Source organism: Neophocaena asiaeorientalis, unplaced genomic scaffold (assembly GCF_003031525.2).
Source record: "Neophocaena asiaeorientalis asiaeorientalis breed wild unplaced genomic scaffold, Neophocaena_asiaeorientalis_V1.1 scaffold362, whole genome shotgun sequence".
Classification (NCBI taxonomy): Eukaryota; Metazoa; Chordata; class Mammalia; order Artiodactyla; family Phocoenidae; genus Neophocaena; species Neophocaena asiaeorientalis.
Genome location: NW_020175700.1, coordinates 935,876 through 962,596, shown reverse-complemented (window position 1 = coordinate 962,596; position 26,721 = coordinate 935,876).

Below are 26,721 nucleotides of genomic sequence, written 5' to 3'. Positions count from 1 at the left end.
CCAGCCTGAGCACTTTTAATCTCAGCCTGTGTATTTTGCATCGTTCAACACTCATATTCCAGAAGGGTGAGGAGAGAAAAGGACAACTGAAACGTAAAGTCTTGTAACAAGAAAAATCACAGGGTGGGCATTTTCCTTGGTTCTGTACTGGTGTGTTTTCCTTCCACTTTCTCCTAAGATATACATTATTTTCCAAATGCTCTGAAAAGAAGCGTTTGGGCTGACTTTGCCTCATTATAATCAATAGGAAACTGTGTTTGCCATGTGGAGGGGCATTCCCATTTCAGCCTGCAGGAAACGCCACTTCATTTTCCTCATTCATTAGGGTGAGGCTTCCAGAGTAGGATTAATGGTCTGTGTTGAGGGAGCTCCCTGTTCTCCATTTATAGAATTTGTTCTTTCAAATGAAGGTGTTAATTATGGGCTTCTGAAAATTATGCTCTGTGCACGTCCCCGTGAGGAACGCAGGACACAAAAGTAACTAGATGAGTTTTACTCTTTCCAGCAATTTAACTGGGGGGCTCTGGGTGGTGCCAACATGTCAGCCCTGCCTGGGCATCCCCAGCCCATTAACACAGCAGCTAAGACTGATGTGCAAGACACAGAGTCAGCAAATTATCTGTTCTGATCTGAAAAATTTGTCCAGGGAGTGTTGTATTGAAATTGGTTCTCTACCAGAGTTGTTGGAAATGGTCAGAAGTTCAAATATCATCAGCCTTGTTTCACTTATTACTTGTTTGACTACTGTGAAGGGAGGAGGGGATGACAGGAAAGAAAATGCAACTTCATGTAGTACATCAGAGCCAGACAGACCTGGGTTCAAGACTCAGCTCCACCCTTTTATAAAAGGTAAGACCTGGGACGAGATCTCAGTTATTTTATCTGTAAAATGGGGAATAGTAATACAGTGTCTACCTTTCAAGATTGTTGGTGAGTTAAATAACATGATATAAAGTGCCTTGTTTAGTACCTGGCTTATGGCAAGGGCTCAATAAGATGTTAATTTCCTTACCTCATATTATATAGTCTGTAATCATGCTAGACTTCTAAAGATCCAAACTGCAGGCACTACCCAAACACGCCGTTGTTTTATGTGGAATAGTTCTCTTTTTCTGTATTCTGTAATTTCTTATTCTGTGATTTTGGGCTTCATGCTGGCAAAAGAATGGGTGCTAGGTGTTCTAGGGATGTGTGAGTATTTACTAGAATGAGTCATTGCTCAACTTTGCCCTTCAAATTAGATTTTGGTTTGATGCTATTGGCATCATCAAAGGACAAAGGATTTCCAAATTCTTTAGTGGAACTAGAACAAAGTGGAGGCGTCAGATCACATAGTTTTTCTGTAATGTGGAGAATGTCCTCCTTCATGTAATGAAGGCTAGACCTTGAGGCTCATTGGCCAGTAGGAAGGAGGATATCATGTAGAAGTAGAAAGGTTAAGCCTGCCTCTCTGGCAGTGGAGTGTGGGATAAAGAAGGGACAGAGTCATAGAATGGAGGCCTGCACCTTGAGGTGCATGAGCGGTGCATTAGAAACACCCAGATAGGTTTGGGGGGTTCACAGGAGATGGGACTAATGGCATGCCTGCCTGACTTATCCTCTAGGGAGCTGCCTGTTCTCTGTCACTTCCAACAAGACACAGACTGATACTGTAGCAGTACTGGCAGGAGGGGGCTTGATCAGTGAGCTTGAGATTGGCCTGAACATGGCAGAGGCTGGTATGCAGAGGTTCCTGTACCCTAGCAGTGGGATGTGCAGGTGCGATGGGGCCGGGGTCTGGGCCTTTGAGACTGGTAGTAACTGACCCTAGCCATGACTCTAGAGGGAGGCTCCATCACATTGAGGACAAAAAGCCACATGAGACCATTGATACTTTGGTGGCAGAGACCAAGGAGGATCCAGAAGACACTGTAGGTCCAAGGACCTTTTCTCCTTCCCTAGCCCATGCCCATGAAGACACAGTGAGCTTCTGTCACATCTGCAGGCCCACCTTAGGGAACAGGACAAGCTTCTGCCTGATGAGAGGGAGTCAACAGAAAGGCTCCTGCCCTGAGGTCAAACTTTGCACAGAGTGGCTATTTAAACCAAGAGGGGATTATTCAAACCTGGAGAGACAGGAGAATGGTTAATTGGCATGTTAAAATTTTTCTGCTACCAGGGAGAAAATATATTAAGTGCATTTTCAATGCGCATCTGAGTATAGTGTGAATAAATTTGGAAACACACTAGTTATTAAAGCATGGTATGCAAAACATTACTTATATAAATTTAATTAAGAGCTACGTTAGATTTAATTCACTTCAGTGGACTTTTGAGTTTCTCTTTGGTTCTCATTCTACTGCTGTGATTTCTAAAAATGTTTGTGTCCACATGTCACAGGTTGCCTATGAATCTTTAAAGATTTTCTCTTTTGTTTTCTGCAGTTTGAATATGACATGCTTATTTATTTGGTATTTATTTATTTATATTATTTATTTTGGTATTTATCCAGCTTGGTGTTCTCTGAGCTTCCTGGGTCTGTGGCTTGGTGTTTGTCATTAATTTTGCAACGTTCTCAGCCATTATTATGTCAAATATTTCTGCTCTGTTCTGTTTTTTGTGTCTTTCTGGTATTCTGAATTTTCATGTTACACTTTTTGAAATTGTCCCCTTCGATATTCTGTTGTTTTTTTTTTTTTTTTTAAATTCCTTTTTCTCTTTGCATTTCAGTTTGAGAAATTTCTTTTGACATTTCTTCAATCTCTCTGATTCCTTGGCCATATTCAGTCTAATGATGAGCTTATCAAAACATTCACTTTTGTTATGGTGTTTTTTATTTTTAACATTTCCTTTGGATTTTTTTTATTAGAGTTTCAATCTCTTTGCTCATGTTAGCCATGTTGTATACTTTATCCATTAGAGCCCTTAGCATACTAATCGTAGTTATTTTAAATTACTGGTGTGATAAGTCCCAAATCTCTGCCATATCTGAGTCTGGTTCTGATTCTTGCTTTATTTCTTCATTATGTGTTTTTCTTGTCTTTTGGCATATTTAGTAATTGTTGAAAGTTGGACGTGTCATATTGGGTAATAGGCTTTTGGTGTGAGATTTTATGTTAATCTGGCTAGGAATTGGGCTGTGTTTAATGTTTGCTATAGTTGTAGGTGCCAGAGGTTTTATTTTGTTTACATTTGTATAGTATATAATATTATTTAAAAAAATGTTTTTAGTTTTAAAAAACCAGAGGCCTCAAATTCCCCCAGTGGCCTTATTTTTGTGTCTCCTGTTGACTTTGGGCTTCCATAAGTACTGGTCTGAATCTTGCAGCTCTTTCAGCTGTAATCCCCTCATGTTCTTCTGGAGCCCAGTTGGTTGGGGATGGGGAGTGTTCTCTAATCTTATGATTAAATCTCAGTATTTTAGTGGGCCTCTGTGTCTGGGCTGTGACCTTCACAAGTGTCTCTCCAGTGATGTACATTATTCACCCCCACTTCCTACCCACTGGGGTGGGACTGGAAGTCTTGAGGGGCTGGAGTGGGAGGAATGCCCTTCCCCAAGCTTGGATGAGGCTCTTTCCCCTTGGAGAGTTGGCCTTCAGAACCCTTGAGGGTATTTTACAATGGTGACTCTTCCCTTGCTACTGCCAAGCCATGAGGGGATCTTTCTCAGATCCATACTGAGAATTTGATGGCACAATGCACAAAAGCATGTAGCCCCAGGAACTCCTCCCAAAGCTGTAGCCCCAGGAATTCCTCACTCTTAAATACTACACCCAGCTTCCAGCAATTCCTCAAAATTGCCATTTAAGTGATGCAGCCAACTTATGGCTGCATGGGCTTCTGCTCCAGATGAATAGATCTTGACTGTGACTCTGGACATGCCTGTCTTTCTAGAACTTAGTTCTCTGATGGTTCCAAGAAAAGAGGTTGATTCTTAGTTTGTTCAGCCTTTTCTTGTAAGAAGGAGAGAGACAGCTTCCTAGCCCTTTACATGTCAAGGCTGAAACTGGAAGTCTGTTTGGTCTAACCTGTCTTCAGTTGTGAGCTGCTGAAGTCCAGAGATGGGTCCGTCACTGTGCTGTCTAGAGTAGCCTGCAGTCACCATGCACAACTCAGTCCATCTGGTGATTTTCAGTCTAGGTCACTAAGCTTAGTCATTTGTGGAGTTTTTAAAATCTGTAGCTGCCTTGTCTGACTCCTGAAGATTCTCAGTGAGTGGATCTGATGTGAGACCCAGGCATCTGTGTGTTTAAATGAACTCCCAAGGTGATTCTGATAGGTCCACTGCAGAAGACTCTGGGTGATGGCCATAAATCCAACACATCTCATGGAGAAATAGGGCAAGATTTTGGCTTCTTTCCCCTTGTTCAGTCCCCCACCATCCCCAAGCAAACTGCATCACATTGTCTGGGAACAACATTGGAGAAACAAGGAGGTCCATTATAGAACTTATAAATGAAATAAAGATAGTTGTGTAATAGTTGTGGCCCAGTCAAGAAAACAGAGGAACAGAAATCACAGTAGATACTTCAGTAGGGATAATTTAATATGGGGTTAAATAAATGCAGAAAGATTGAAATAGTGAAACACAAATTCTGAAGTAGCACAGAGATACCAACTACCAAAACCTCGGGTTATCAAAACTAGGAGCTCAGAGGTGGGGCACTGCAGAGCTGGGACTCAGATCTTGGAGGAGGAGACACAGCTGGCTGCTGATGGAACTTCAAGAGAGTGCAAAACGGGTACCATGGAGTTGGGACTCAGACCTCCAAAGAGAGATTGCATGCTGGTGGTTCTGGGAATGTCAAAAAAGCTGGAGGTTGGGACCATTGCTGCTGCCAGGGTGAAGTGCCAGGGCTTAGGCATCATTGATGGGAAGAGTGAAGGAGCCATTCTGTATTCATTCTGTCTCCAGCACTGCAATCTCCCACTATCGCCGCCCATTGGCAGAGCCGAACAGGGGCAGCAAGCAAAGGAGAAATGCTAGACCCAGCATCACAGGGCAGAGTACAGAAGGGTGAGTTTGGAGCTGAGTGGCAATAGTTTAATAACCAGTATTCAAAGAGTTAAAAGGATTAATCCAACACATAGCAGCTGAGACAGAGACCCACAGTTACCTTAAAGAAAGTATCTCTAAGTGTAATCAGACTGGACCAGAAGTTGATTTGAATGTGTTTACTTATATTAAGGGGGACCAGTCAGTTCAGAAGTTCAGAGAAAGGCACTGCTTATAGAGGCAGCTGATGGCTGATCCCATCTGACATCATTATAATTTATTTGGTTGCAAGTGACAGAAGCCTACTGAAACAAGAAGGAGGAATTTCCTGTAAAAGTAAGAGAGTAACTGAAGGATGATGTGTACAGCAGGGAGGGAATCAGTTTCCAGGGTGGTGGGGCTGTGGACTGGGCAGCAGGAGTTTAGGCTGATGACTCTGGCAACATTCTTCTCGTCATGGGAAAGAGTGTCTCCATCACTTCAGCTGAGCTACACTCTATAGATCTGGTTCACGTCTTGGTTCTAATTTCATGTTCTTCAAGTCTGTTTCTGATTGTAATTTGATTTTCTATTCTGTATTTTCTCCTGGCCATGCCCAAGAAAGCAGTCCAACCATGCCAAGGCCATTAACCCACAGGCATTGAGTTTATTCATCAGTCTTGGTTAATTTGACTATGGTGAGTCTACCATTGGGTGACAAATCTTTCTGCGGGTTGACAAGACCAGAACTCTGAGCCTTTAAGACTGAAGGTTATGACACAACTCTCTGGTGAATTCTTCAAGAGATATGCCACTCCATTTTCTCCTGGAAGTGTTCCAAATGAACAACATATCTTTCCTATTAAGCAAAAGATTTTGTAGATTAATTATGTAAGTCTATGAAGGAAGAAGTACTTAAATAGTTCTCTCGTTGTCCTGGAGAGGCCTAATTTCTTTCCTTCTTTTTTTTTTAACTAGGCATGAGTTTTGCTTTTCCTCATGCCTGGTGTCTTAAGACAAGAGCAATAATTACACAATATCCTGTAAACTCCCCAGGGGTCCTTCCTGGTTAAATGGGGGTAACACTGTTAACTGTGACCTCTTCAAAATAGAAGGGCTTATGAAGCATGCTGCTATCATTAGGTGTGTAACAAACAGCACCCCGAGTCAGAAGGATGCCTACGTGAGTCACAATTTGGTCCTGATGTTTTTCAGAGGAGTGAGAGTCCCTGTCACAGCCATCATGCATTTTCAGACCACACGTGCTGCCTTGTGCCCTTGACTTCATGGCCCCAGTTTGGGCAGGATGTAACTGTCTCCCAGGCAGTTATGAATACAGTTTTATTCATCTCTGGCTGGATAAAATCACATCATGCACACTGGAATCCTGTTGGATGAACACCTAACTTACTCAAATTCAACTCGATGAGCTCCTTCCAAGATGGCATTTTTGGGAGGAGAAAGACTCATCCCTGGAAGATACACAGGATTCATCTGCATTCACACAGTTGATCAGATATTCAATTTTTATGCAAACACAATAATGTACTGGGTAGTATACACCCAACCACTTGTGCTAAGAGGTAATAAAGTGAGGGATTAGGGAGAGTGCTCTGGAGCCAGACTCCCAGTGTTCGAATCCTGACTCCACCACTTGGTGGCTCTGTAACCTTGGGTGAGTGTAGTTGAATTGCTCTGTGCCTCAGTTTCCCACAGCTATAAAATGGAACTCATAATCATACCTACTTCTTAAGGATAGAATAGAATAGTGCTGGCACATGGCTCTCACTGGGCGCTAGGTATTATCACAATTATTCTTACTCAGCTCACTAAGTTACTTAAGGGATTTTCAAGGGCAAATCTGACTCCACATGATTTTTCCATTACTTGCTGATTTTGCAAATTTCACGGGGCTAACCTACAAAAAGCAGGGCTCCTCTGCTAGGCGTATCTCCAAAGCTAAGTCCTCTCAGGGGGCCCAAGAATTATGATCTTCTTCCAGCTTGGTGGGAAGGAAGGCCACAGCCCTGCGCAGGCCCCCTTCCCTCCTTGTTGCTGAGCTAACATTGATAGAAAACTTCCAGCAAAGCCTTTCTGCAGAGCAATCCATAAAGCATGACCTAGAGCTATATTAAACCTACAAAAATTAACTTCCAACAGTGAGAAACAGCTTTATATGATAAAATAGTGGTTACATTTTCTAATGATGGCTCAAAGTTTTTTGTAATCTATAGGGAATATATTGTGTGAATTGCTTATTGGACCCCACTACCCCACCACAAGTTTCTTTCTTTTTTTTTTTTTTTGGCGGTACGTGGGCCTCTCACTGCTGCGGCCTCTCCCGCTGTGGAGCACAGGGTCCGGACGCGCAGGCTCAGTGGCCATCGCTCATGGTCCCAGCCGCTCTGTGGCATGTGGGATCTTCCCGACCGGGGCACGAACCCGTGTCCCCTGCATCGGCAGGCGAACTCCCAACCACTGCGCCACCAGGGAAGCCCGCCAAGTTTCTTTTTTCAAAAATAGGATCATACTTTTCAGACTCCAAGTGAAGTGCTAGCATTTTCCATTTTCTTATGAGAAACTATTTTTCTGTTAAAAAGTTTAGAGCTATAGATTCTTTGAAAATCTTTTGAAGGGTGTACAGTAATGTGTAGTGGGCCTTGACTTAACATTCATAAAGCAGTTTCCTGATCAGAAATGCTCTAGCTCTTTTTCCTGCTTCTTTGTATAACCTGTTTAGGTTTCCAAGGCAAGCATTCCTGGCTAGAGGTTTAGACCCCAACCACAAGAGTTAACAAACAGCTTTTCTGAAGAGAGAACACATGACACTGCTGGTCGTGAAGAAAATAAGATGATAGAAAAGGGAAGTGCAGGGCTGAGTAGACTCTCTGGGCTGGATCAGTGTTGGTCTGGAAAATGGCTTTGTTGCTGATCTCAATACGGGGATCACTGGCTTCTGCTGAGAATGATATGCATTGGAGTAGATCAGCCTACTCTGTACAAAGATGTAAAGGTTATTTTCTCATTTGAAAATATGCACTGGCTCCCAAAGATTTCTGTTCAAAATATAAGCTAGGATGAATATTCTAATAAAGGATATAAAATATTAAGTTGGAAGGGATTGAAATAAATTTAAAAATGTATATACACAGGACATGTATATACATGTATGTTTGTATGCATATATACACACATGTATGCTTGTGTGTGTGTGTGTGCGTGTGTGTGCCCCAGTGTCAAACTCGATGCTGCGTGTGCGTGTTTCATTAAAGGAGCACAGATTTGGAGACTGGACTATTATTTACAGTGACTTGCAGCCTCGGGGGCAGCAGTGAAATGGAAAAGAGCAGGGCAGCCTGCTCTCCGAGCGATGTTCCCTGAGTTTGAAAGGTTATGTCATGTTTCCTGGTAATTGATTCCATGGGTTTGGATTCTACGACATAAGTTTGGGCTGTTTCCACTATGCCTGTGTTTCCTGGTGAACGTGTCTCCCAATTGTTTTCATATTGACCTCATTACCCAGCCCTGGCGAGGAGCTTGGAACAGCCTCGTTAACAGCTACCGGCTGCTCAAGGCTGCCTGGCCCCCAAGTCCTGGCGCCTCTGTCCTGGGAGGGGAGCGTGGTGGGTGTGAATGCCTCTCTCCTGACTTAGGAAGGCTGATCCTGCCCGCAGCAGAGACCAGCTGTGGTCACTTAACAAGGACTGCTGGAGTGTGAGGTTGTGCTGGAGGCTGGGGGGACCATTCCTCTCCCTCATGGGATGGCAAGGAACGGAAGGAGGAGAAGACGAGAGACTCCCAGGTCCCCAGTCTCAGATTCTTAACTCATAAACAGAGAGACCCTATCAAGACCGATATAAAATTTCCAAATTTCCCAGCTCCTTTTCAGATCAGTTCTGGAAGCTCATTTTGAGCCATGAGACAGTAATTTTTTAAAAAATCTACTGCCTCATATACCTCCTGCTTACAAAAGGCTCTCCCTGGTCCACTCTCAAAAGAATTACAGTCCTTGTGAAAACAAGGTCATTCCAACCTTGGGAAATGGACCCTTCTTAAAATACTCAATGAATTCAAAGCTTTATCTCCCCAGACTGTTGAGGAACTTGAACGTGAGTCAGTGGCCAAAGTGCTTCTATCACTTGCATGGGAGGAAGCCAAGTGGGTTGGGATGGGTCTGTGCTTGTGTTCATCAGCCCTCATCTCTGGCATGATCTCACTCCTTGTGTTGTAGCCATGGCCGAGTTATTTGAAATCCCAGAGCCAGTCAAATGGAGATCGTGTTCATACCCTTGTTATGAGGATTAAATGAGATCTCATCCAGGGAGAACTTAATCAAGACTAATTTAAGTCATTTAAAACCATATTTCTGAGTTTTACTATAGAGCTAATTCATTCACTGGAGTCTGGCCAGTCTTAAGTTAGAAGAAGGAAAACTAAAGTCTGACATGGAGGAAAGAGAACATTCTGAACCATGAAGGTCAATCAGGCAGTAGAATAATTTTGCTCAGGAAGCTGTCAAGACACTAGAACTAGAGATATTCAAGGGAAAATTGGATGTAATACTTAGGGAAATAGCATGGGAAGACTCTTTGCCCTTGTGTTCGATATCTGAAGGAGATGACCCAGCAGCTAATCCATAAATAAAATGCTTTTTTGTTGTTGTCTAAGATTTTGTCACTTTGGGAATGATGGGATGTATCGGGCTCTTTGAAAAGTGATAATACAAAAAGTATTTCAGTAAAATGAAAGCCTGATGTCTCTCTTCACCACAAAAACTATACTTGAAATGTGAGGCCCATCCTAAAATGCAAATCTGACCATGTTGCTCACTTTCTGTGTTAAAAGTAGATCAGCCTACTCTATACAAACATGTATAATGACTCAACACCTTAGAACTTTATTTTTTGCTCCATAGTTTGAGGCAGCTGTTCCTGGCTGGCAGGAAGCTTTCTTCCACACAGTGTTTCCGGAATCCAGTTCCTTTTGCCTTCTGGTTCAACATGCCCTACACACTTTCCATCCTCTCCAGGCACTGGTAGAAGGAGAAAGGATGTGAAAGAGGGTCAGCCACTTCTTAAAAGCCTTGGCCAAGTCAGACGTCATCTTCCTTCCCACATCGCACTGGCTGGGACCCAGGCATGTGGCCACACCTGCCAGCAAGGGATGTTGGGAAGCAGGGTCTGCTGCATGCCCGGAAAGAGGAGGAGATGGCTCACACTCTCTTAAAGTCTTTCATAAGATTCCCGCTGCTCCAAGAGACTGGAGCATTTACACTAGGCAGAGCAAAGTCACAGTCTTTGGGAAACAAAAGGTACAGAACCTCTCCCCATCGCTATACCCATTGCCAGTTCTACCTGCAGGTTTAGGGAGCATTCCCAGATGCTGTAGGCAGAAACCCTGGTCTTGAGGGACAGAGAAATTGTTCTCTGAAAATGGTCCAGTCTGTGAGGTAGCTTTTTCATGAAAAACTTGTGCACTTTCAGAAGGCCTGGGGTGGGTAGGGAGAATGCAAAGGGCTTATTTTAATGCCAATGTCCTTAAGATTGGTTGCCTGAAGACATACATATGTGGAAAATGCTAGTTCCACACACAGTGAGCTGAGCTGTTTTCTCCAAAGGCATTGCTAATAAGGCCCTGTTTGACTGCCATCCTCAGCCATGTGAGACTATCGTGACTCCCGGGCCTAGAGGCGAGGCTGATTTGTATATACAAGGTAGCCAGTCCCGGGGGCCCAACTGCACAGAAACGCTTGCAGGTGTTAGCCATTTCCTGGCAAAACCCCATAAGTGAGCTACAACCCTCAAGACACAGCCCTCTGGAACCTTTTGCAGGGTAGTTTGCAGACTAAATAATATTCATCTGTAACCCGTTTAATTACCCAAGCTGTATATTTAACTGCCCTAGACTTGCTGGTCTTTTATAGTGAATCGGATGTGAGGGGGGTTAACAGAAGGCGGGGCTCCAGCCATCATGTAGAGCTCAACAAAGCCCAAACCGAGGCTCGTCTGCCCAGAGACAAGTCAGATAGGTGCAAGGCGGCAGTTTCCTGCTCTATTACTTGCCTGTCAAGAACCATCAACACGTCATGATGTGCCCAGAGACCTGTGCAGTTGGGACTTTGAGCACAGTGTTTCCGTGGTCTGAGAGGATTCTGCTGTGCCCTAGGAAGGAAGGGAAGTTAAGGCACTGGATTGTTTGAGTTGCAAAACTCCCTTGAATACCCTGCTTTCCTCCTCCAGGTAGTCCCTGTACATCCCAGCTAATATACCAAACAACCAAACATTTTCCCTTCTAGGAGAGAATCAAATTTCATGTTAGAGTCGAAATGATGTTTCTTTGGTCTTTGCTTGTCATGAATGGTATAGATGGAGCCCTCTCTCCCCCAAGAGTGAGGTGTTGGGAAGCTACTGTGCGTTTTACACCACAAGAGAGGTAGGTACCTTCTGGGTGCATGCTCACATGGTGAGCCTCTGAAGTGTTTAGAGGGCGCAGTCATCGGATAAGTAATTGCTCAGGGTGTCTGGAGGTTCATGCCAATGTATTTTCATCACACAATTCATTTGTCTGTGGGCAGACGTCCCTGCCCACTCTCTGCTTTGAGGAGCACTGTTCTCATGTGGGTTTGAAACCCATTAGCCTTCTCCGACTAGGAGTTGAACAGAGACTGTTCTGAGACAAATGCAAACTTAACTGCAAAATTAGATGACTAAGTTTGATGAGAAAGTATTTGTATGAAATGCAATGCATTCCTCTTTGGGAATATTGGGCACAAACAATTGTGGTAGGATGGAGAAACAGCAATTTTTTTCTCCTATATTTCCAAAGTATAGAATTATATGGGTAAGAGAGAGATAGGGTGATCAGGTCATTTGAGCAAAGTTTTATTTATTTGAAATAAATATTGTTTATTTTTAAAATAAAATATTTTAAACAATATTATTATTTCCTTTTCTTATTATTGTAAATAATTCTTCAATGAACATCTTCCTGCAAATAACTTGTTTTCTTCTTCTAAATTATATCCTAAAGTATAAATTTTACACATGGAAATAACTGATTAAAGGATATGACTTTTTTGACATTAAAAATATATTGTCAACTTACTTTTTCAGGAGAATTATTCTAATTTATATTGTCACCAGCAAGTAATAAGCTTAAGAGTTTCACTGCAATTTTATCAGTGTTGGATTTTGCCTCATTCTTTTGTTCATGTACTAGGTCTGAAATGGCACTCATTATTTCAATTTGCTTTTCTTTTATTTATAGCAATGGTATTTTCCCATGTGCTTGCTTACTCTTTGTGGGTTTTTGGTGAATATTCAAATACTGTGACTTTTTGCTGATTTTGCTATATAGTATTTTTTTCCATTTGAATGAGCCTTTTATAAAACATGAGAATTATCCCTTTAAACAAAGTGAAGCCTAGCAGTGATAATTATGTTCATATCTATAAAATGTGCGTAATAATTCATTCCCTGAGCTATTGCATCAGATTGTGATAATGCATTTCAAAGTGCTTTGAAAAATCCTAAGCATTATATACATGCAAGATGATCTCAATATAAAATTTTAATGTAAAAATTTATATTTAGCTAAAAATATGAGTATAAGTATAAATGTACATACTTTGGGGATAATAGCGTGATAGGAATTCATATGCAAAACATCTGGGTACTTTAACTGATCACAAACTCAGTAAGAGACAATGGGGGGACCCAGGTGATAAGAGGTCAATATGAGACACTATTTATGCCTGAATGCATGTTTTTTTTTTCTTACCAAAGTTATCCATCAGAAAAAAATGTCACCTTATATTCAGGTTCTAACAAAGTCTCTCATATTATAGGAAGAAAATATTATTAAGAAGACATATTACCCTAAAGATACCTTAGTTAATGCTAGTTTTGATGCTTTCAGAGCCCCTTGATAGAATCAGTTTAAAAAGGAGGCAAAGAAAGTTTACATCAATTTAGTGATTATTCCCAGGTGTATGACCTCACAATTTTAAAAGCTGAATGTTAGTTTAAACAAGTCTTTCACTGATGTTTTAGAGATCACTCTACAAAACCCAACCTGTAAGGGGTTATATTGTGGAAATCACACACCCAAACCTATGAGATGAATTTAAAAAGCCTAATTGCCTAATTTTTATGCAAATGGACTCTTGTGGCTTGGGTGAACATTTTTAGTAAATGCACCACACACAGGTTTAAACAGTGCCATATTCCTTGAACTACAACTACAGAATGAAACACTATAGATGAACATTGACCAAAGGAGCTAAACACAAAAAAGCACTTATGTAAAATTCCAAACCAGACAGCTCTGATCGACTGTGTTAGAAGTCAGGATAGTGATCACCTTCTGAAAGAGGGAAAGGGAGAGGTTGCTGGGGTGACGGCCATGTGATGGGTGCAAGGGTCAGTGCACTTTGTGCAAAACCAACAAGCCATACAAGAATTAGTGTATTTTTCTGTATATGCATGTTGTATGTCAGTGAAACGTTTTAAAAAGACTTCATTTTGAACAACTTAGAACAGAAGATGGTGTGCTCTGGAAAACTTTTTTACGTGATTCCAAAAGAGGCTCTAGTGGTAGCAAAGATGACGTCAAAGACGCAAATGGAGAGTGAATAATTTTTGTGAAGACAAGTGGGTAGGAATTCTTAGAAGCCACAGTTCTAAATGAATCTATTATAATAAACTATGGGATTCAGAATAAGCATGGCATTTAATTCTTAAATTACAAAATTAAAATTAAAAATTTGAGGTAGATGTTTGACTATTTCATCTTGACCCTTCAGTTATATATCCACATTGGTCACACGGTGTGCTGTAGGCTTTTCTCATTGGGACTGTAGCCTGGCTTTGTATGGAGTGTCATGTTATTTCGAGGGGCAGTTTGAGCTCATCTGCATGTTTATTTCTAGGTACTTTGTTTTAAAAGGGAGACTTACATCATGAAGTTGGCCCAGAAGAGGGTGACCAGAGTACTGAGATATTCCCAGAGCATTTGTATGAGGAAAGGCTGAGAGTTGCTAAGTCGAGATAAGAGAAGACTTGGGGTATACCAGATGTCTATGAATATCAGAAGCGCTGTCATGTGACTCCAGAAAACTGAACTAGGACCAGTGAGCAAAGGGCACATTTCAAGCCAGTATTAGGAAGAATTTTTATAACATTTGCAGGTCTTTATATGTGAGATGGGCTGCCTTCAAATTAGTCCCCTAAGAGACTCAAGAAGCTGGGTAATTATTTGTCAGAAATACTTGTAGAAGGGATTCCTTCAGTGGACTAGCTCATCTTCTAAGATTTCTCCCAACCTCAAGAGCTCATAACTTCATAGGACCTTTCTTAGCTGTCTTCCCATTGTCAGTGCTGTGTCTGCAACATTTGAGAGGTGGAGAGTTACTCTATGAAGTGATCCACTCCATGGAGTCAAGCTATTATGGCACCAATCCTGGACCAGGATATCTGATTTGATTCTTCACAGGGATCAAATGAACAAAAAATAACTTTCTTTTCTCTTTGCTAATTTTTCTAGGTCAAAACTCTGAACCACCAATGTGCTTTGCTTAGCTTACAGATTTTTTAAAAAATGAATTTGTTGGCAACATTTAAAAATCAGAAGTCTTCACAGGAAACTCCAGGTTTTTGGGACTTTCTTGAAAAGCCTGTAGTCAGGAAATGCTGGATCCAGTTCCTACAGGCTGCAATGGGGGTCCATGTGGTCTTTGCTCCCTATAGATGGGGCTGGCATTCCTGGGTTCACCAAGGCCCCACTCACACATTCACATCATATGTCCAACCCTTGCATCCTCTGAGTTTGCAATCTTTGTTATAAGAAGATAGTTCAAAAAATTTTTAAAAATTTTATGCATAATTTCAATTGTCTGTAAAAACCAGTTAAGTTTACAGGGATCTGTCCACAGCAATGAAAAGTCAAAGTCTAATGTTTGTCAATCAGTCTTACATCCTAAGTAAAAATGATCTTACTAAGAATTGGTATAGGATCTGCTAACTTGCTTTTCAGTATGAATTTAGAACATTATTTTTCTCGCCAGCTTAATCTCTCTGTTCCTCAGTTTCCTCATACATAAAATATAATGTAAGATACAGTAATAATAACTAACTCATGGCACAATTTTTGTGGGTTAAATGGGGGCATGCTGGAAAAGCACTATGTCAGTGCTTGGCACATAGAAAACTCTCAGTAAATATTTATTTTGTGGGGTAATACGATGAAGGAATAATCTAAACTTCAAATTGTCTAAAATGTATTCAGTAAAATATACTGAGATAGAAATCTCAAAATATTTACTATGCTATTGAACTGGCAAACATTTCAATAATTTGGCTGCCATTTTGTTTGGTGGGATTGATAAACTCATATCATTGTCATGTTCACTTTCCAGCTCTCCCACTCTGACACAGTGGTCACCAGTGTCCTGGAGGCTCCCTTAGACTGGGAATGCTCACTCGATGGGACTGGGGTCTTTTAAAAGATATCAATAGTTTCCCCACTTTCTTACCTAGGACATCTTTGGAGGGGATTGTCCTAAAAAACAGAAACAGAGCCAAAACCCAAACGAATGAACCCACAAGCAAAATAGACAATTCCTTTTGGAATAATAGAATGACAAAAGTCTCTTAGGTACTACCTGCAGTTAGCCAAACTCAAGGTGAACGGCATGGTCCTCCAACACTGTCAAGTCTGCCCAAGATTTCTGACACCAGCTATAAGAGTGAGTGTCCTCAGGGCCACCCTCACATGAAACCATTTAGTTATAAATTTGGGCGTCTTCGTGGGCTTCCTCTGGTTTGGTAATTTGCTAGAGTAACTCACAGAACTCTATACTTGCAAGCACTATACTTGCAATTAAAGTTTTATTATAACAAAAGGATTCCAATCAGAACCAGCCAAAGGAAGAGACACATAGGGCAGAGTCTGAGACCAGGAATGTCACACATGTAAAGCTTCAGTGTCCTCAGGGATGTGTTATCCTCCTACAGGAGGATAACACATGTGACAATATGCATGGAGTATGGCCAACCTGGGAAGCTCATCAAGTTTCAGAGTCCAGAGTTCTTTTTAGGGTTTCATTATGTAAGCATGATTGATTGAATCCTTGACCATGTGACTCAATCTCTAGGCCCCCTCCTCTCCTTGGAAGGCCTGCTGGTATCAGGTGGCTCAAAGCCTAAACTCTCTAATCACATGGCTGGTCCTTCTCATAGCCAGTCCCCCATCCTGAGTCACCTTCTTAGAATAAACTATCCAGGGACCTACCATGAATAACAAATACATTGCTGTCACTCAGATAATTCCCAGGTTTAGAGGTTACCTCCTTTATGGCTGTTCATATGAACTCTGACAGAGCTGGGACAGAGCCAGACCTCTCTTTGGGAAAAGTTCATTCTTCACTACATAGGTACATGCTTGCAGCAGGCAGCCTCTTAGATGGCCCCCAATGATCCCCCACTCCTTGTGTGATCCCCTTCCTTTGAATGTGGGCTGGACCCAGTGACGCATTTCTAGTAAATAGAATTCTGGAAAGTGATGGATGTCACTTCTGGGATTAGGTTAGAGAAAGACTCCGGCTTCCCTCCTGCTGCCTCCCTTCTTGCATTGATGAAGCCAGCTGCCATGTTGTGGGCTGCCCTATGGAGAGGCCCATGGCACGGCGGGGGGGAAGTGAGGAAGACCTCTCGCCAACAGCCAGAAAGGCACTGAGGACTTTAGTCAATCCAACAGCCTGTGAGGAACTGAGTCCTGGCAACAACCATGAGCAAGTTTGAGAGTAGAACCCTCCCCATCTGAGCCTTGAGATGAGACCCACACCAACATCTTGACCAGCATCTTGATTGAATCTTGTGAGAGACCCTGGCCTCCCTCAAGGCACCCAGCTAAGCCACACCTGCATTCCTGACCCACAGAAACTATGAGAACATAAATGCTTGCTGTTTAAAGCTGCTAAGTGTTGGCATAATTTTTTCATGAATCAACAGATAAAACACCACATTATCTTATCCTTTGCTCTTTTCTCTTAGAAATCTGCTAACTTCCAATTATGGAAATATCTTTCAGATCAGCAGGTTGAAAGATGGATTACAGATGCAATATTTAAGTTTAAACACATCCATTATGACTGTTCATATGAACTCTGATGTATAGAATGAGGTTACTTTACTTTAAGACATTCTTACTTACTTACCTCTTATTATTTTCCTTGCAACAAGTTAGTATGAAATTAATGCATTTTGTAGGTTTTTAATTTTCTTAATTCTTTTAAAACAAAGCACATACATCTAGCCAATGTTATTCAAGGGATAAACTTCTCCTCAATAGGAGAAATTAATGGAAACTGTTTAGGTTTATCTTCATTACACATCAGGTCTATTTCCCTCAAATTTGAGTATATATCAAACTAATAGGAGATTGAGTTATTAAAATGTTACTTTTGGAGAATATGTTTTTGAAAATCTGAACACTCAACCCAAAAACTACGTTTTTCTTGAAAGTTCTTATTTTGGAGTTTGAATTTTCTTGGAGCTAAGCCCTCTGATAGTTGTAAAGCCTACACCTGTAAATTTTCTCCCCCGACGACACTGTCATTTAGTGACCAACTGTTTCTCTGTGGATAAATTCAATTATAAATAGCATCCCTCACTCTCCAAGTATCTTAACGTCTTCTGTGGATTATAAAGTAATTACAGTGCTCGAAGGACAGCTTAATAATTGTGGACTAGAACACAGACTTTCCCATATTCAAGAAGGACTCATTCCCAGCCAGGAACATTAAGTTGGGTTTTATTGAGACTGAAGCCAGGCAGCTAAGTGATCCTCTGTGCTATTTTGAAAAGTATCCTGGAATCTTTAATTTCCACCTGGATGGTCAGGGAGGGGAGAGAATGACCTCACTGGGAGTGACCTTGAGTTGCACTCCAGGTCTTGAACCAGGTAACCTCCCACCCCGGAGGTGAGATGTGCAATATGAGTGAATTACACAGCCTCCTAATTATTTGTGCTCAATCCCAACTGCATTCCCACGGTTGGTTCTCTCCCAGGTTAAGTCCAGATTGTGGCCAAGAAGAAAATCTCAAAAGTTTTCAGAGAGCTGTTTCCTAAGAATGTTTTGATTGGTCTATATGTGATCTTGTTTTGTTGTTGTTGCCGTTTAATACAGTTTTTTTTTCTTTCTGGGGTGTCATTCATATAATACACGTGAAAAACACTCTAGCTTGTTTGCTGCCATCTTCCTTTGGCACATTTAAGATGCAGCCTCTCTCTCTTTCTCCTTTGTTCCTTCTCATCTGTTGCCTTGGCACTGCTGAGTGATTTCATGGTTACTGCATCTTCTGCTCCTCACCTTGACAGGCTTTGCTATGAAAAGGTGCTAATTAAGCTACAGTTATTGTCCCTGTCGTTGGTGTGGCTCCAGGACGCACAAGACCCGGGTTAGCTTGTGTGTGTGTGTGTGTGTGTGTGTGTGTGTGTTTGTGTGTGTGTGTTTGGTTTTCAGCTTTTTGAGGAATTGTTACCAGTGAGAATTAGTTTAGAGGTTATCAACACAACAAGTTCTTCAATCAACCTATGGGGTTGACTCTGAAGCAACTCAAAGGGAATTTGGCAGTTAATTACATGCTGTGCAGTTCGTGGTAGTCATAATTCCACACCCACTAAAGCTGAATATTTTCTGAATCTACAGAGAAGTATGTGCGTTCTGAAAACAGGTGTTAACTTCCTTCCTCACCTTGCCCTGTTAATGTTGGGAATGGTAATGAAGAGTGCTATCTCATCAGCGTCTAAAACGTGACGTAAATTCACGCCCCTGCCTGGCCCTGTGCGCTCACCCCTGGGTGGTGATAACCATGACGTGCTCCCCGGAATTGGTTCCCAGGCACTGACTGCATTTCTTCTGAAGCTAAGTACTTAGGTTTGCTTCCATGCCTTTGAATATAACTTGTAGTGTCAGCAAGTTTTTAAAGCACACCACTCCATATCTTTCACAGCTCAAGGTAAATTCTATACCATGAATTTATAGGATTTTTTTCTTTCACTTGGGGTGAGAATGTACCTTGTTCTAGCACTATTTTTCTGAGATCCCATTCATCCGTTTACATGAATCCCGTTTTTCTCGCTGTGGTTAAAAGAAGTTGCCAAAGTTCTCCACATAGATGTGAAACTTTTGATTGTGCTTTCCTTGAAGTTAGATGGGACTGGAACACTTTAATCCTTGTATCCTGAATGCCTATCACATTGACCAGAACCAAGCAGACACTCAACAGTTATTGAGAAGCAGAGAGTTGAAGAGTGGTCACCGGGGGCAGGGAGGTGGGGGGAAATGGGAGAGTGTTGGTCAAAGTGTACAAAGCTGAATTTATGTAGGATGGCTAAGTCTAAGATCTTACGTACAGCAATGATAACTATAGTTAATAATACTGTTTTGAATACTGGAAATTTGCTAAGAGTAGATTTCAGGAGCTTTCGCCGCAAAAAAAAAAAAAGAGAAAGAAAGAATGGTAACTATGTGAGGAGATGAAGATGTTAATTAGCCGGATGGTAGAAATCATTTCACTATGTGTATGTATATCAAATCATCATATTGTATACCTTAAATATATACAATTTGAAAATTAAAGACAGTTATTGAATGATGTAAAGATGGAACAGTTCTGTCAAACAATCAATTGAATTAATTTTATGCACATAATTCATTGGTTGACTGAATTAACCTACTTGAGGGCTGCTTTGCGCATCGGGGATATTCATCCATTTCTGGAGAAAATACAATCACCTTGGTTAACAATGTTTGTTGGAGCCGTTCGATTGCAAGGGGCCCAAAGAACCATGGTTGAATTCTGCTTCGGCATAATGCCATTTTCTACTCGACAATTGATTAGAGCTTTCTGATAATTGATATGAAAATTTCAGCTCTGAATGACATCCAGAAAATCTCCTTCTGCAGTAAACAAACAAAATGTTCAGAGGGAATCTGAGAAGAGGCTGAGTCTTTTACCTCTCACATGGCAAGGGAATCCTTGAAGTCTCTTAGGAGAGGATGGTTTCATTATGAAATAGCGGCAGGCCAAAGCATCAACCAACGGCTCACGTTGGGAAACAGAGAGGGAGCTTCCAGCTTAGGGGAGGACCGATCATAATAATGACAGCTGAGATAATAAAGACATGTCATTCATGCTACTTTTTTTGCAGAAACCATAACATCCTTGTGAAAGTTAAAGGGACAAGAAAAATACGTGTTTTGAAAAGGGAGGTGTTGGAGGGAAGATGGGGGTGGAAACATAAAGAGTGGTTTAATGTGTCTCCTTGGAACATTTCAGCTTAGCCCCTGAGGCTTTTACGTAACCCTGTCACTGTCCCAACACCTTCTCGCGCTGACAGTCTTGGTAATTGTTTGGTTGGTGGGGCTGTTTTCTGCAGACGCATTGAAGCAGGAGGGAATACTCTCGCCCCGCCTCCTGCCGCCTGGCACGGGGTCCCAGAGGCGAACAGATCCAGGGCTTGGTGATGCTGGAGAGAAGGATCGATTCTGTCAATCAGGCTGCCCAGCTACTGTCAGGCTTCGAGACCTTTCACCTGCTCCTTGGCGTTGTTAGAACTCCCAAATCTCTTTGCAGGCCTTTTCTATTAGACATAGACTCCCAAGTTTTGATTTTTTGCTCCCAAAGTCATTTTTTAAATAATTACCTGCATTGAACCACACTTTACCATCTGTGGGCTGAGAGCAGGCAAATGATTTATTAGTCTTGGTTTCTAAGCATGTTGAGCAGTGTGGGATTGATCTGGCTGATGACACACACAGCCGATGGGTGGGGGTCCATGTCAGGGTGATGCTTCTCCTACAGCTGACACCCACATGGGGACCAGGTTTGATGTTCAGTCAGTCAACTGTGACATTGCAGAAATGGAGCCTCAAGTCAGGGTGGGTCATGTTGGGCGGAAAAGCAGTGAGGGCCCCACGAGAACTTTCTCTCCAAGAAGAACATAAAACTGTGTGTGAGGAGAGGAGACGGTGTGTAAGACTCAAATGGTTTCTGATAAGGCTCTGGATTTCTTTTGTTCACATTGCCTGCCTTGTGTCCAAGGGTTTGACTGTGCAGTGGCTGGTTATGGTGGGGTGTCCATGACCACTTGACTTGGCTTTTCGGTGTATACCTCCACTTACACCCAAATCAAGGTACCCATCAATATCTGTATCATTTCCCACTGGCAGACATTCTGCTCTCGGGCTAATTTTTAAATTTTTAATCATCTTTATTGAAGGATAGTTGATTTACAATGTTGTGTTAGTTTCTGGTGTACAGCAAAGTGATTTATATATATATAATATATATAAAATATATTATATATATAAATATATATTCTTTTTCAGATTATTTTCCATTATAGGTTATTACAAGATACTGAATATAGTTCCCTGTGCTATACAGTAGGACCTTGTTGTTTATCTATTTTATATATAGTAATGTGTATCTGTTAATCCCAAGCTCCTAATTTATTGATCCCCCAGGCTTTCCCCTTTGGTAACCATAAATTTGTTTTCTATGTCTGTGAGTCTGTTTTGTAAATAAATTCATTTGTATCAGTTTTTTTAGATTCCACATATAAATGACATCATATGATCTTTGTCTGACTTACTTCACTTAGTATGATAATCTCTAGGCCCATCCATATTGCTACAATGGCATTATTCCATTCTTTTTTTATTTTTATTTTATTTTATTTTTTTGGAATTTTATTTATTTATTGAATTTTATTTTATTTATATTTTTATACAGCAGGTTCTTATTAGTTATCTATTTTACACATATTAGTGTACATATGTCAGTCCCAATCTCCCAATTCATCCCACAACCACCACCCTGCCCCCCATTTCATTCTTTTTTTTTTTTTTTTTACTGCTGAGCAATATTCCACTGTATATATGTACCACATCTTCTTTACACATTCATCCGTCAATGGACACTTAGGTTGCCTCCGTATTTCGCTACTGTAAATATTGCTGCTATGAATATTGGGGTGTGTGTATCTTATGGAATTAGTTTTTGTCTTTTCTGGATATAAAAGGCTAATTTTTCTTTAGACTGACGATACAGTTGCAGCGTGGCCCACTAGACTTGTCTTCTTGGAGAATTCCCCAGTCCTCCCATGTAGGATACTGACTGTAAGACACTGGCCCGTGGGCATCAGTATTCACCAGATGACTCCCTTCCTTTGTCTCTTATTCCCTCCTGCCCGGAACAGTAAGATGGAGACTGACCCCAAATGCTTGGAACATGGAGCAGATGATGTGGGGAGAAGAGGAGGGGTCCAATGTGAACTCTGTGGGCTCTATGCACTTTTGTCTTCATGGGACTCTTTTTCCATTAAAAAAAATATGAAAAAGTGTATTTCACTACATGTTGCTATACAGATGACATTATTAATATTATATAATAAAGGTTTTTCTTCTGCCTAATGGTTTGTGTTGGTTTTCTTCTGATTTTAAAAGAAACAAAAATATTTTCATGGCCCTTAGAAGTATTTTGGGCCCCGGGCACTGTGTCTGTTGGCTCTGGACAAGAGAGGTCAGTGACATTTAGCATCAAGTAGAAAATGTAAAATAACGTGGTCTTTCCCCAGTGATATACTAATTAAAGCATACAAAGCATGTTTTATTTTTTTCTTCGGTGAACCTGGTATCTTAGCTATGAATGCTGTCTCCTTTAGATTTGTAAGGTAAAGTTAGAACCCATCTATGTTGACTCCATGACATTTTCTGAAGTTTGGACTTTTTGATAACTCCATGATAGGAATTAATTTTTTTTCCTAGTTATGACTTTCATCTAAATTTTAAATTTAAAAGTTCTGTGTAGTTAGATTGTGGTAAATTATAGTGCTATTTAATAACCAATTTACTGTTTAAACAAACCAGGAATGCTTGGGCAAGGCACTTTAAAATAAATCCTTTGGACAAACAATGATTTTAAAAAATCCCTTCTGCCCAATGCAAAGGAGCTTGTCACTTTGGTTTTTCAACTACTGAAAACTTTTAAACTAGATGGACCCTATCCTTAACCTGGTGAGTCCTGAGGGATTGGGTCATCACTCTGATTTTTTTTTTTTTCTTACCCTGGCAAATGTTTCCCTGTTACCCAGGAGTGAGTATTGTGTGGTAGTAATAGCCTGGGCCATAGAAGCAGTTGAGTGGGGCTCAAATCCTGGCTTTACCACTTGCTCTGGGTGATCTGGGACAAGTTACAAAATGCTCTGTGCTTTAATTTCTTCTACTATAAAAAACAGGATAAGAGCAGAGGGGGTATAGCTCAGGGTAGAGCACTGACTGCATAAAGAGGACAATAGTGCAAGCATGCCTTATTATCTAAAACAAATTTGTTCCTGAAATCATATGACAGTGAATATTCATAGAGCAGAGACCTATACCACATTATTTAAGATAGGAAAAATAATGAGTACATGTCGAGCTCATCCGAGGATCCCAGCTGACTCCCTCAAATCACTAAAATCAAACACTTTATAACAATGCACTAATGATTTTTGCGCAACACAAAAGTGTTTAAAAAAGTATCTCACTTTTTAATCACTTAACTCATTGGTGGGTATGTTTGTTGTCCAGCAGCTATAGGAGTTATTTCCTCTCTATTACTTCTTCATACGTTTATGCTGATATAAATGAATAATGAAATAATATGGTAAAAACATAAAAATATCAAAAACACATAGTGAAAAAAACAATGAGGCAAATAAAAAAAATGATTCCTTACAGACTGAAGTCATACAGATTGAAGGTGGGCAAGGTTTGAAGGTGAGAGGAGGGAGATAGAGGTTGTGGTCTCTTTTGGGTGCGAAATATCTGGAAGATATAATGACTCTTTTTTAGTCCATAGGCTGGAAAGTGACTTGGACATTATCTTCATAGTAAGCAGCAATTAGGAGTGACCTCCTTCAATAAAAGAGTGCCGTTTGCAGAAATTCATTCTTCGAACAGTCTTTAGTGGATGGTGACAGAAAGCTCCTAACATCATTACTGCTAAAGGCCCTAGGCTTCAGATGCCTCACGGCAGACAACACATTTGTGCTCTTCAACATGGCTCTAAAGGGCACTGGAGTTGTTGGAAGAATACACCAACCAGAGCTTAAGCCTTACATTTTCCTCCAAAAATTAGTGTTAGCCTCTCTTTAGAGGCCTTATGAGCTGGCACATTTTCTTGTCTTCTGAAATGCACATATAAAATGTCAACCATTTTTTAAAAAGTACCTAGTTTCATCCACATAAAAATTTTGTTTTGCAGTAAACTACCTTTCTTCAGGGTTGTCTGCCGTTCTCAAGGGAGGGTGTCTGCAGCCTCACCATCGCAGCAGCTGCTGCCACCTGTGATCTCGAAAATATCCTTTCTTTCACGTTTCACACTTTCTTTAATCTTTCCAACTATCCAGGCCTTGGTTTGGAACTCAGCTTCTTCACAGAATGCTCTTTCTCCTTCTTCTGACGTTTGAAGATGCTTAGCCTCTTCTGTTGTTCCCACAGAATGTTCTGGCATCCCATGGTGGCCAGCAAGCCCCTCACCTGTTTTTTTCCAGTTTCTCAAAAATATCATGATTTCCTGAGTAGCATAGTGAAGCTCTCCACAACCAATCACACTTTTATAGTTTTCTTTATTTTTCTGTGCATAGAAAAATAAAGCCATTGTGGGCTTGCGTGTGATCAGAGTTATATCTTTATGTGTCCATTTCTTGCACTTCCACGTTTTTTGTCCAATGTATGTGCTTTTCTAGGCCTCTTAGTCTCACAGAATTGTTTACTTTCTTAGCAGGCATTTTTGCTCCGTAATGTAAGGAAGATGATAGCAATAAGGCATATCGTATTTAAACAATGTTTAAATTAAGTCAGTGAGTGACCATGACTCGGTCCTATGAATGCAAGCAGCTTCATACATCCTCTCATTAGATGCAGGAGCATCAAACAGTGACTTTTGGGTAAACCATTTTGCAAAGCTTTCTAACACATATTCTACTAGTGAGATTCAGGTAGGCTATACTTGTAGTACCCACCTCATAGAGCAGCTAGGAGGATGAATACGCAACCCAAGGGCAAGAGGTTGTATGGCGGGCATATCTGTGGGCTGCACTGACATCGCATCGGGTCTCTGAGCCCTGGAGCCCAGTCGCCCAGTCATGTGGGTCGTCAGTTGCGAACTGCTTCTATAACCTGCTTCTCCTACACACAACCGTGCTCAAAACAGCTTCAGTGGTTGCAAACAAGGTTCACTTCTGTTATCCTCATTCTATGGATGGGAAACTACCATCGGAGGAAGCTCAGAGAAGGTTGTTAGGAAGAGAGGACCCAAGGGAGCTTGGATGTGGCTAACGGGCTATAAAAGAAAAGAGGTAGAGAGAGAATGATAAGAACAAACATAAAATCTCTTCTTTTGAGGAAGCTGGGTGGATGCTGCCTTGGGCCTCTAGGTCTGTTAGGGTGCAAAGACGCCAGGACAGAGCCTAAAATTCTCTGTGTCTTTAAGAGCCAGGGAGACAGGAGGTGGAAGGGGTCTCTGGGAGGATCCTAGGAGGGCGGACAGAGAATTTACGGGGAAGCACCTTGCTCGCACAGTCAGGAAGCTCATCAGGGAGAGCAGAGCAGGGAACCATCATCTTCTGCTGCTGGTTTCTGGGTTGACATAAACACTGCATTTCTGCATGTTAGCTCTGCTAATGTGGGATCTGAGCTAGCAATATTCACAAGACAAGTGAAGACTGAGAGGTTCCCACGTCAAACACACACTAAACAACTTAATGGTCCATAAAATTCTTGATCTGGGCACTTCATTCTGTACAGAGGTGATGTTTAGATGGTGAAAAGAGTTATGTTTTTCATAGAACGCTGGAAGGATAGGACCAATTTTTGGATTTGGTTTTATATATTTTTTTCAGTGAGCTGGTAAATGTTGAATTGAAAACGAAAACACTATTTTGGGTCAGGTTTATGTAGAATAATGATGAAACATCTCACCGGGCTAAAGGAACAAGGTGGGCAGAGCTCCATGATGCATTACCTGTGGCTTTTTTAAACTTTCTTCTCCAGGAGATTTTTCTGCAAATGGAGTGGCAAGAGTCAGAGCTTTGGAACACTCATTCTTAGAGAATATAGAGAAACGAATGTGGGGGAGAACACATATAAGCCACATAGAACTTTGGTACAAAAATCGGGTGTGATCTAAAGACTATTTCACGTTAGGAATGAGGTCTGGATATTAAATTCTTGGTTTAAAATGACCATTGCGCCGCCGCCGCCTTCTGGCCAGTAAAGGTATTAGGTCAAGGCACCATCAGTAAAGGGACTGGTCTTGATGAGGTAAAGTGAATGAATTGCTTCCCATGGTTATTTTTAAGTATAAAGGGTCTTTATACATAAAATGTGAAAACGTTTGAAAAATATGTTAAAACTTTTATCTGCCTAGAAGATGTTTTATATTTTAAAACTGATATGTTTAAAATGTACAAAAAACATTGTCATTGTGGAAAATTGAGAAAATACAGAAAAGTATAAGGATCATGTCATATACTTTCTTTCCAGCTTTACTGAGAAATAATTGACACACATCACTGTATATGCTTAAGACGTACAGCATGATGGTTTGAATTACATATATTGTGAAATGATTACCACAATAGGTTCAGCTAACATCCATGTTCTCATATTTTCTTAACAAGAAAACACTTTGAAAATAAAACCTCAAATTGGGACT